Raw genomic sequence first — 12,581 nt, forward strand, 5'->3', positions numbered from 1 at the left:
TTTTGTCAGTACTTCTGGCGGGGAATCTGTTTCGTCCCTCCCCACCCGTAAGGGTTGGAGTCAGAGCCAACTTTCCTTTGGAGCACAGGGTAGCTAAATAAGATTATTCACTCAATCATTCTCGATTCTTCATTCATCATTCAATTATTATTCATTCATTCTTCAAGCACTCAACATCACTCACTCTGTATTTATTTTATGGACCCTACGGTCATATTCTATCCTAAAAGTTACACGTGTTATTTGTTAAATAAAATTCGTAAAGGACTGTTTGCTGCTCTTATTCATATTCGCATGGCAAATTTTGATTAATTATTTGCCATGACTACAATAACCTCAAATGATTGGCAAGATTTCAGAGCATTCGGTTTTGCAGTTTCAAAGTTAAATTGCAAAATGTTGTCATACAATTTTGATTTTTTTCCAAAAATCTGGATGTCTAGCGTGAAAAGTCAGCACGGATTCATGCATCACGAGTGCAGGAGTATCTTATTTTTTAAAATATAAAAAAAGTAACTTAGACTCAATAGATAAAAATTAAAACTCTTTTTGTTTTATTGCGATTTAGGAATATGACAATCCATACACGCGACAACCCACATATCGCACTGAAATTACGTCACCAACATTTCATATAGTATTCCATCCGAAAAAATAAAAATTCTGTTCCACCAAAGATTTTCCTGCCTCACGCACACGTCACACAACATGACACAGAATCATGCAAAGACGTAGATTTAATAATACCTTTTTGTTGTCCCTGAATTTCAGCCATCCTGCTATGACGGTTTGATCCGGTGTTGTTGGAATTTCCGTAAACAGTTGGTCCCCCTCACCGTCAGAGTCCGTAAGGATGTCGGGCGCATGACTCCCTATGCTCCTCGCAGGAGAACTGCAGCAGGATTCGGTCAACCTCCTGCTCAGCAACGGCGAATTGTATGCGCTTTCGGACATCTCTTTATCTTATTAATTATAAACGACAAAGTTTTTTGTTCCGGGTGTCTCCTCCGGGTATTTGCTTGTGTCGTGGCTTTATTTGTGAAGCTGGGGGGAGATACGAGTATTAATCAAGTTTACATAACCCTAAACTGGTTTGTTAAGCCGAAATACTCCTTAAATTCTCGGCAAATTTGGCGGAGCTGTTTGTGCTCGACATGGTTTTTACATGTATTTTTTACCTGTACGTGCATTATTTGTTAAATTTATAACACTTAAAGCTTTCAACATTATTTGGGATTTCAGGTTGTTTCGAATTCATAAACATTCTTGACGCACATAATTTTTTATGTTTGTTTACAAGAACAAAGAACAGTTGGGTCACAATTAAAAATTCGAAAGCGATTAATGTTCGTTTTTGTTTGCCGATGTAACGAGGTATTCTAAAGACCGGATTAAAAACATAAACCGAATAAATTTTTCACGTGCGGGAAAATATTCAGCCGAAATTAAACATCTTAGCGTCTAGGAAGAATAAAAAACGTCATCCTCGATTTTCGAGCACGAAGATTTAAGCAACTTTTGTCCGCTAGGAACTTTTCGAAACTTTCCAATAATAAGTTTTCAAGTTATTGTGCTCCGAGGTCGGTCACTTTATGTCCCACAAGAATTGCCACATCAAGAAACGAGCAACACAAAAAAGAACGAGCATTTTTCTCGTAATATATGTATGAAAGTTTGAAATGAAGATTTATTGTTAAGCCGCCATGATTTTCGACATTTTCAACCTTCCTCTGTTGATTTTTGAATTAAAAGTGTATACTGCGATATTTGCATTTCGGGTGAATTAATTTCGAGGCGCGCCTCAGAATATTTTATTTAAGAGATTAGAGTTTTGTCAACTCCGGCTTTTATTAATATGAATCTCGCATAATTTGGATGGAAAAATCCGCGGTGCACATATTTTACCTTTATTAATGGAAATAATTCTCAAAAAAATAATAAAGGTAAAAGACTTTAATTATAATCTGGATAACTGAAAATTGTGAAAATATTTTTCAGGATTCATTGTATTTTCAGACAAAGCGAGGAGCGACAATGCCGTGGTAAGAACTGACGCAACGAACGGGGTGACGAAGTGTTGTCTTCATTCGAGTTTCTGACATGACGAAAAATTAATTGCTCTTTACTTTATAACAACCACGACCAATTAAACGTGCACTAATTAATTTCGGAAAATTGTTTGAGAAAAACAATATGTTGTCGGCCACTACATTTGTAATAACAAATTTCGGTCATATATCATTTAGAATGCGGTCAAACAATCTACCACTGCTGAAATGTAAGCACACAACTCTATATTATCTGAGTCGACCTTTTTACTGCAGCATGGAGTTTTGTAAAAAATCTCATTTACTCTTGGGAAACTTTTCGCATTTTATTTCCACTCAATGGCTACAATTAATGCTGTAAGATGGAGCGGCTTCAGACGGTTTTTTTATTTAACCACAGTTGCATTAGTTTTTTGGAAAGATAACTTTATTGTTAAATTTGGCGAAAGTGACAAGTAGGTAAGTTTGAAATTTATAAGGTAATTATTAAACTTTTTTGTAACTTTCCAGAATTTCAGAGAAATTATTTATGCTGAAAGGAATATCAAGGTATCTATCATTCAAAGATTTCATGAAGTTAAAAAAAAATTAAGTTCCTAAATAAATTGAAAAATTGAAATACTGAAAAGTCGAAACATCGAAATATCGAAAAATCGAGAAATTAAACAATCGAAAAATCGGAACATTGAAATCTCTATAAATGCAGAAATCGGAAAATTGGAAAATGGAAAAATCTAAAATTTAAAAAATCGAGAATTAAAATGTCGAAAAATTGAAAAATCGAACAATTAAAAAACTGAAAAATCTAAAACGAGAAGTCCAAAGATCGAAAGATCGGGAAGTAGGAACAACAAAAAAACTGAAAAATCCGAAATTTTAAAAATTAAGAAAATTGAAAATAGAAAAATCGAAAAATCGAGACGTCGAAAAACCTAAAATTTAAAATATCGAAAAATAAAATGTACAAAAATTGAAGAATCGAAAACTTGAAAAATTGAAAAGATGAAAATTGAAAAATCCCTAGACTGTAACATGGAAAAATTGATAAATCGATAAATCGAAATATCAAAAAACTGAATAATGAAGAAAAATTGAAGAACGAAAAACTGAAAACTCTAAAATCGAAAAGTCAAAAAATCTAGAAATCGAAAATTTAGAAACCCCAAAAACTGAAAAATTTAGAATGGTAAAATTCAGAAATCGTAAAACGGAAATATTAGTATATTGAAAAATCGAAAAATAAGATATAGAGAATTAAAAAAATGGAAAAATGGAAAAATAAAAAAATCGAAAATCGAAACGACAAAAAAATGAAAAACGGGAAAATGGGAAAACGAAAAAATAGAAAATTCGAGAGTCAAAGAGTCAAAATTTCGAGAAATCTAAAAGTTGAAAAATTGATTAAAGGTAAAATCGAAAATTTAAAAACTTCAGAAATTAAAAAATTGAAAAATCGAAAAATTGAAAAATCTAAAAATTGAAAAATCGCAAAACGGAAAAATAGAAAATAAGCAGTCGAAAATTTAAAAAAATGGAAAAATCGAGAAATTGAAAAAGTGAAAAGGTAAAACATTGAAAAAAATTGAAGAAAAAAAATAAAAAAAAAGCCGAAGAAAAATTGAAGAATTCAAGAATGGAAAAGCTGAAAAACCAGAAATCGAAAAGTTCAGAAATCGAAAAATGTCAAAATCAAGAAATCGAAAAATTTAGGTCGGAAAGTCAAAACTCGAGAAATCTAATTTACGAACCCATAAATCGAAAAATTGAAACATTCAGAAATCGAGAAATCGAGAAGTCTAAAAAGCAATAAATCAAAATTAAAAATTGAAAATTTAAATTTAAAAAAAAAACAGTAAGTAAACCGAAAAATCAAAAAAATTGAAACATCAAAAAACCGAGAAATTGAAATAACCCAAAGTTGAAAAATGGAAAAAAAGGTAAATCGGAAAATTTAAATATTCAAAAATTGAAAAATCCCAAACTTTAGAAAAATGGAAAAATGGAACAATAAAAAAAATCGAGAATTGAAACAACAAAAAACTGAAAAACGGGAAAATTAAGAAATCGAAAAGTCGAAATAGAGAAATGGGAAAACGAAAAAATAGAAAATTCGAAAGTCAAAGAGTCAAAATTTCGTGAAATGTAAAAGTTGAAAAATTGATTAAAGGTAAAATCGAAAATTTAGAAACTTCAGAAATTAAAAAATTGAAAAATCGAAAAATTGAAAAATTTAAAAATTGAAAAATCGCAAAACGGAAAAATAGAAAATAAGCAGTCGAAAATAAAAAAAATTGAAAAATCGAGAAATTGAAAAAGTGAAAAGCTAAAACATTGAAAAAAATTGAAGAAAAAAAAATCAAAAAGAGAAAAATTCGCAGAAAAATTGAAGAATTCAAGAATTGAAAAATTGAAAAACCAGAAATCGAAAAGTCGAGCATCGAAAAGTTCAGAAATCGAGAAATGTCAAAATCAAGAAATCGAAAAATTTAGGTCGGAAAGTCAAAAATCGAGAAATCTAAATTTACGAACCCATAAATCGAAAAATTGAAACATCCAGGAATCAAGAAATCGAGAAGTCGAAATAGCATTAGATAAAAAATTAAAAATTGAAAAATTGAAAATTTAAATTTAAAAAAAAACGATAAGTAAATCGAAAAATCAAAAATAAAAAAAATTGATACATCAATAAACCGAGAAATTGAAATAATCCAACGTTGAAAAATGAAAAAAAAAGATAAATCGGAAAATCTAAATATTAAAAAATTGAAAAATCCCAAACTTTGGAAAAATGGAAAAATGGAAAAATAAAAAAATCTAGAATCGAAACAACAAAAAACTGAATAATGGGAAAGTGAAGAACTTGAAAAGTCGTAATAGAGAAATAAGAAAATGAAAAAATCGAACAATTTGAAAGTTAACACGTCAAAATTTCGAGAAATCTTAAAGTTGAAAAATTGATTAAAGGTAAATTCGAAAATTTAGAAACACCAGAAATTAAAAAATTGAAAAAACGAAAAATTGAAGAATCGAAAAATTGAAAAATCGCAAAACGGAAAATAGAAAATAAGCAGTCGAAAATAAAAAAAATAGAAAAATCGAGGAATTGAAAAAGTGAAAAGCTAAAACATTGAAAAAAATTGAAGAAAAAAAATCGAAAAGAAAAAAAATCGAAAAAAAATTGAAGAATTCAAAAATTGAAAATCTGAAAAACCAGAAATCGAAAAGTCGAGCATCGAAAAGTTCAGAAATCGAGAAATGTCAAAATTAAGAAATCGAAAAATTTAGGTCGGAAAGTCAAAAATCGAGAAATCTAAATTTACGAACCCATAAATCGAAAAATTGAAACATCCAGGAATCAAGAAATCGAGAAGTCGAAATAGCATTAAATAAAAAATTAAAAATTGAAAAATTGAAAATTTAAATTTAAAAAAAAAGATTAGTAAATCGAAAAATCAAAAAATAAAAAAAATTGAAACATCAAAAAACCGAGAAATTGAAATAACTCAAAGTTGAAAAATGAAAAAAAGATAAATCGGAAAATCTAAATATTAAAAAAATTAAAAATCCCAAACTTTGGAAAAATGTAAAAATGTTAAAATAAAAAAAAATCGAGAGTTGAAACAACAACTAACTGAAAAATGGGAAAGTGAAGAAGTTGAAAAGTCGTAACAGATAAATAGGAAAATGAAAAAATCGAAAATTTAGAAACACCAGAAATTAAAAAATTGAAAAATCGACAAATTGAAGCATCGAAAAATTGAAAAATCGCAAAACGGAAAAATAGAAAATAAGCAGTCGAAAATAAAAAAAATCGAAAAATCGAGAAATTGAAAAAGTGAAAAGCTAAAACATTGAAAAAAATTGAAGAAAAAAAAATCGAAAAGAGAAAAATTCGAAGAAAAATTGGAGAATTCAAGAATTGAAAAACTGAAAAACCAGAAATCGAAAAGTCGAGCATCGAAAAATTCAGAAAACGAGAAATGTCAAAATTAAGAAATCGAAAAATTTAGGTCGGAAAGTCAAAAATCGAGAAATCTAAATTTAGGAACCCATAAATTGAAAAATTGAAAAATATAAATTTGAAGAGTCGAAAAACTGGAAAATCCACAAATTGAATGACTAAAAATTGATTAAGTTAAATTAAATTTATTAACAAATGGAAAAATTCAAGAATCAAAAAATTCTGCAAGTGTAAGAAAAATTGATCGAAGGCTATTTTGGCTGTAAAATACACAGGTACAGAGTAAGAAATTTTGCATATTTCAGAGAGATTAGGCAAAATTTTGGAAGGGGTAAACAAATAAATTTTGATTAACGATTTACCATGACAACGATAACCTCAAAGATTTCAGAGTATTCAATTTTGCCGTTTTAAAGCTAAATTACTAAATGTTTGACTTTGATTTTTTTTTCCAGAAATCTGGATGATCTTCGCTTACGCTCAGGAAGCGTTAACGTAGCGGAAGAAACACTGTTAGGTTGCTAAATACAGTATTAAAAAACCACATTAAATTACTATCGTGCTCACCGGTCATCAACAGTCATTGATGATTCTTGTTTACCCACTCTAATAATTCCCAAAATCAAAATGACAGTTCGTCATGCACGCGCCATCCGCAACTCCAAATTAACAAATTATCAGAGCTCGTACAAAGTTTCGTGGAAATTTCGGCTCAACAAACACCACAGGACACCACAGATTAAAGATAAATGATTTACCTCTTCAAATACCTGCGCGCATCCTCGTATGAATATTGCAGGACGATACGTGGTAGGCGAGCACTCGGTTAACCGATAAACAAACCGAACGCACTTTTATTATTCAAGATGTGGCAGTCGTGAGCATAACAGAGGGCACAAACACACGAGACCACGTAACCACACGTTTACTTAGAACAAATACGAAGCCAATGATATTTTTACGCACGATTAGTTAGAAAGACACGAGAGTTTAGCTTTTAGATATGGATACAGGACGATATGTCGACGTTTACGAGTATTCGGTATGGAAATCGAGCGAATTCAGTGTTTTCATAAATGCGCTGAAATGCACCTGAAACAAAAACTGTCATGTCATAAAAGTATTACGAAACAACGGATGGCAGCTGAAAAGTCAATAAAGATCGCAGTTTAGAGCATTGTTCAAAACTGACAGTCTGGGTCTAGCGGTATTTTTGTCTGTGTTGGCTATTGACTACAAAACATTTCTATGCCAGAAAGGCAGAAGGGAATAACACGACTTTTTGTCACACCTATACTACCGAAAGCAGAAAAAAAACGAAGCGTCTAAAAGACAACTCTAGAAGACGGGGTAAAGAAAAATTAAAAATGATGACAGAGAAAATTTATGTAAGGATTACTGGAATATGGGCGATTATAATCGTCGAGTAAGGTATATTGCTTTACTTATACAGCGTTATCATAAAATAATGCACAAAATTCCTAAAAAGTGCAGCGGAGTAAAATGAAAATCTTGACATGTTTTTGCATTTTTTTTCAAAAACAAATGCTGCGCATTTTCTTAATTTTGTGCATTACTTTATCAAACCCTGTATTATTCCAAAAGCTTATTTTTTTTTAACAAAATTAAAAAAATCAATGTGTGACGGTCTCAAATTTAAAATTGTAATTGTAATCGTAATTTAAAAACCGAAATGATTGTAGCTTCAAACTGATCATTTACTAAAAGTTTTGCTTTATTTAAGTTTTTTGAAAAAGATTGTTTTTGGAACTTACGGCCTTTTGCTTTTCTATCAAAGATTTAAAGTTAAATATGAGCCGAGATATTTCTTTGCGTCAGGTTTGAACATTGCGAGATTCAGTCCTGTTGGATTTTTATGAAAAAAATTGATGACGTCATCAAAAAAATTAGTAGCTAAATCTTTACCACCTTAAAACTTTAAAGCTCAATCAATAAACAAAAATAGCAAAGAAAATAAAAACAGACCAAAAAATATATTTTTTTAATATACAACAAACCAAGCTGGAAACCGGTTTTGAGTAAAAAAATTGCAGAATTTTAAGTGTATTTTTGTCCCACTTCCGCTGCGGCTGAAGTTTTGGGTCGTGTCAAAGTATTTGTGTTTCTATCTTTTATCGTTTTCCAGATATGGAACAGAAGGTCGGACAAACAAAAACCAATAGCCGTTTCCCTTAACGGCAATGGCTAGAAAAACAACGTAATAAAAAAATCAATCCTTAATCGATTTGCACTATGAATTAATAATAATCACGTTAACTTGAAAAAAATATTTCGTAAAATTAGTTAATAAGAACGTCACTAAAATACGATCGACTCCCGATTACAACTCTTGGCCGATAACAAAAACATTTACGAACAAGGGTGCGAAGTGGCACTTTGCTTGAAATGAAGCATTAAGAATTATACAGACATCTCCCCAGACGACAAGACCGCTTTGACAAAAATGAACTCGACTCAGATTATTTCGGGCTTCTAAATCGACTTATTATTAACAACACGGACCAACGTAAACGTTGATCACCCACTAATAAAATATTTATTGGGGCCTTGGACCCTCGATTACGACCCGAAGGCATGCCACACAAGAGTGCTTGGCTCGATATTTGCATTTCTTTTTCAGTAACGGACAGGACTGAAGCCGAAATTATGCGTTGGCCATTAAACCAACATCGAAAGACGATCGGAAATAATTTTGTGGAATAATATTTATTAAATATTCACTTTCGTGGATTCGGGCTTAATTAAAATGTACCGTTTTAGCTGTTCAGGGTTTACGATGTGGGGTAAACAATTTTTAATGGGTATGTTAGTACCAATAAAATATATGACTCGTAAAATATTGAAGCCGAGGGATGACTAAAGATGGTAGATAAGAATAAGGCAGATTACTCAAGCACCAACAATTAAAATTAAACAATTCGTTTTTACACGAATACTATAACGTCATTACGAAATACACATTCGTCAAAGTAAACAAATTTACCAAAAATTTCGTTATAGGATAATTGAACGGAACTTCAGAACTCACGTTGCCATAAAAACGAAATTTTCGGTCGATAAAATACATCTATATACTTGAAATTTGAACGTAATTGGTTCGATATTTTCGGAATTAATTCAGCAAAACTAAGCTGTGTATCTGACAATTTTTTTTTCTGTTATATCAGACTGTGCCATAAGCACATCCAGTTGACAATTAAAAAATTTCTGACTCAACAAAATTTTACAATTATTGACGAGCATTTTACCGTTACAATCGCTGTTGCAGAAAATTCTACGCTTCATTACATGATGTGACGATTCTGTAACATCACATTGTACTCGTAATTTCGAATCCGGAACAATATCGTCAAATTGTCCTCAATAAAATAAAAAAAAATCTAGATATCTGCATTCATTCTATTCAGCTCGACCCGGAAAGCCGAAACCAGATATGTATATTCAAAAGAATAAAATATTGATTTCGTCGAAAAACAACCAAAAAAGAGACAACCACATTCAAGATCGCCCTCACTGATAATTCTTAAAGTGGCTTCTAATTCCAGATAAAATGTATATTTTTCAACTTCCTTTTTTCCGTGAACTCTCTGAAAAGGAAAAAATACAAAACCGATGTCTGGAAAAAATTATCTTTTTACGGTGATTTGCTGCCGCCGCCGCGTAACGTAATCAAACATTTTTTCCGCACTTTTCGTTTCACAACTCTGACCTTTATTGACTTTACCGCATTTTAATAAAAATCAGAAATTACCTACGTCGAGGTAGACAATATGTTAGCGAAGTCTCGCCGATCGGACACCCAGAGCACACGAAATCTACACGAACAATATTTCTGTCAGGGCATACAATTCGCACAACACAAGAAAAGTTACAAGAAGCGGAAAAGTTGGCATCACTACGTTACGTATCTCGTAATGGACCGACGCTAGACGACGTCGTTGACGCTCGGCGCCGAAAAACCGAATGAGCGCCGTTTGGAGCCATCATGCCGACGTTAGACGTCGCGCGCACTTCTTCTCAACATCATCAACAATGAGTAAAATTGCCATAATTACGTGTTATTATGACGTCTAATGGGTTAAGTGAGGCGTTAAATAAATAATATTAAATAATGCAGTTGCGCGATGGCGGAGGCGCCGGGACAATATCCTCTTGAATATTGGATATGATGGTGGAAATAATAATAAGGATCAGGTTTAATTATTGGATGTCTGCATTGGTGACTGGAATTCTACGGCTTTATTACCTTGCGACGAATCGATATGTCAATTATGCACAAAGACGTCGACAGACAAAAATGCCTTTGTGCTTCATCCACCGGGGCTTTGGGCTGGTACCGAACGTGTTACATTGTGTGACATCTTAATTTTATTCCAGAGTCAAGCCTACAACTTAAAAAATTCAGGATCGTATTTTTGAAAATTCCCACAGCGCTAAAAACAATCCTGATTTGTACTAAGTTTCTCAGTCATTTATTTAACAGTTTAAGTAAACCTTTAGACATCCTACGTAATAAACACAAATCTGATTTTGTAGAACAAGAAGACATTGAGTTTTCTTCTATAGATCCTAAGATTTTTAACTTGTTTCCTTTAGTTTAAACACAATTTGTTCTATTTATTTGGTGATTTATACACGACGCATCGAGTATTGTTTACATTTTTGTAAAACATTTTTCAACAGTCTCACGTTTCCGTTTCTCTGTTGTCTATGCCAAATTTTATTAGATAATTAATCTCCAAAAATCGAAATTTACGTAGTACTTCTTTTTTATTGATAAAATAAGATACTCATGTACTTGTGGTGTATGAATCTGTGTTGAGTTATTGCCCTAGACATCCAGATTTTTGGAAAAAAAATCAAAATTTTATAACAAAAATTTGGCAATTTCAATTCAAAGTTAAATATACGGATTTTTCAGTTACTTATTTCTTCAATTTTTAGATTTTTTCAATTTTTTTAATTTCTTGATTTTCAATTTTTCGATTGCTTCAATTTTGGAATTTTCCAATTTTTCTTTTGGATTTCTCGATTTTGTTTTCGATTTCTCAATTTTCTGTAATTCCGTTAAACGATTTTTCAATTTTTCAATTTTTGGCGTTTCTACAAGTTTTCGATTTCTCGATTAGTAGACGTCTCAACTTTTGGATTTCTCGACTTTTTGATATTTCGATTACTCAACATCTCGATGTCTCGAAGTTTCATTTTTTCAGTGCTTCAATTTTTCAGATTTTTGATTTTTTAATTCTTTTATTTTTAGAATTGTCGATTTTAGATTTATCGATTTTTCAATTTTTCCTTTTATGATTTTTTGGTGTTGCGATTCCTCTATTTTTTATTTTTCGATTCTTCAATCTTTCGACATTTTAATTTTCGATTTTTTAAATTTTAAGTTTTTTCAATTTTTCAGTTTTTTGAATTTTTAAATTTTAAATTTTTAAAATGTTCCAATTTTTCGATCTTTCGACTTTTTGTTTTTTCGGTTTTCGATTTTTCGGTTTTTCTATTTTCGTTTTTTAAAGTTTTTGATTTTTCTATTTCCCAATTTTTCGATTTTTCGGTTTTAAGATTTTTCAATTTTTGATTTCTGGAATTATAAAGATTTCGATGTTCCGATTTTTCAATTGAATTTCCCACTTTTTTGATTTTTTAACTGTTTGGTTTATTAATTTTTTAACTTTAAATTTTCGAATTTTTCGATTTTATGCTATTTTAATTTGTCGATTTTTGGTTTTTTGACTTCTGAACTTTTCGATTTCTCGATGCTTTAATTTTTCGATGTTTTGATTTAACTATTTTTTCATTTTTAATACTTTAATCACAATTTTTAATTCTTCAATTTTTCGATTTTTAACAATTCCGTTTCTCGATTTTTCAGTTTTTTGACTTCTCGATTTCTGGATTTCTCTATATTTTAATGTCTTAATTTCACGATGTTACAATATTTTTTTGTTTCGATTTTCTGATTTTTAGGTTTTTCGATTTTTCGACATTTCGGTTTCTGATTTTTAATATTTTTGGTTTTTTCTATTTCTCAATTTTTCAAGTCTTCAATTTCTCAGTTTTTCAAGTTTTCGATTTCTCAATTTAACATTTCAATTTTGGGAATTTTTCAATTCTTGGATTTTCCAATTTTTCGATATTTTCATTTTTCAATTCCTCGATGTTTCAATTTTTCGATGTTTCGATTTTCCGATTTCTAGGTTTTTCAATTTTTCGATCTTTAAAGTTTTTGATTTTTCTATTTCTTAATTTTTCGATTTTGTGATTTTTCAGTTTTCAAATTTTTCAATTTTTGGATTTCTGGAATTATAGAGATTTCGATGTTTCGATTTTTCAATTGAATTTCCGGTTTTTCGAATTTTAGCTGTTTGATTTATTAATTTTTTTTAATTTAAATTTTTCAATTTAATCCTATTTTAATTTGTCGATTTCTCGGTTTTTCGACTTCTGGCCTTTTCGATTTCTCGATGTTTTAATTCTTCGACATTTCGATTTCCCAATTTCTCAAGATTTCAGTTTGGGTTGTTTCAATTTCTCGATTTTTGAGT

General features: G+C 30.5%; 1 long non-coding RNA gene across 1 annotated transcript; it reads right to left on the bottom strand.

Moving 5' to 3' along the window:
* Window positions 1-1,018: 1,018 nt before the first annotated feature.
* Window positions 1,019-9,965, bottom strand: LOC135143750 (uncharacterized). The gene is made up of 3 exons (XR_010282889.1): window positions 9,782-9,965; window positions 6,768-7,101; window positions 1,019-1,044 (listed from the first exon to the last, which is right to left on the bottom strand). It is a non-coding gene; the product is annotated as an uncharacterized LOC135143750 (long non-coding RNA).
* Window positions 9,966-12,581: the final 2,616 nt, after the last annotated feature.

Source organism: Zophobas morio, unplaced genomic scaffold, assembly GCF_036711695.1.
Source record: "Zophobas morio isolate AGI-343-1 ecotype UQ-CSIRO unplaced genomic scaffold, CSIRO_AGI_Zmor_V1 ptg000075l, whole genome shotgun sequence".
Classification (NCBI taxonomy): Eukaryota; Metazoa; Arthropoda; class Insecta; order Coleoptera; family Tenebrionidae; genus Zophobas; species Zophobas morio.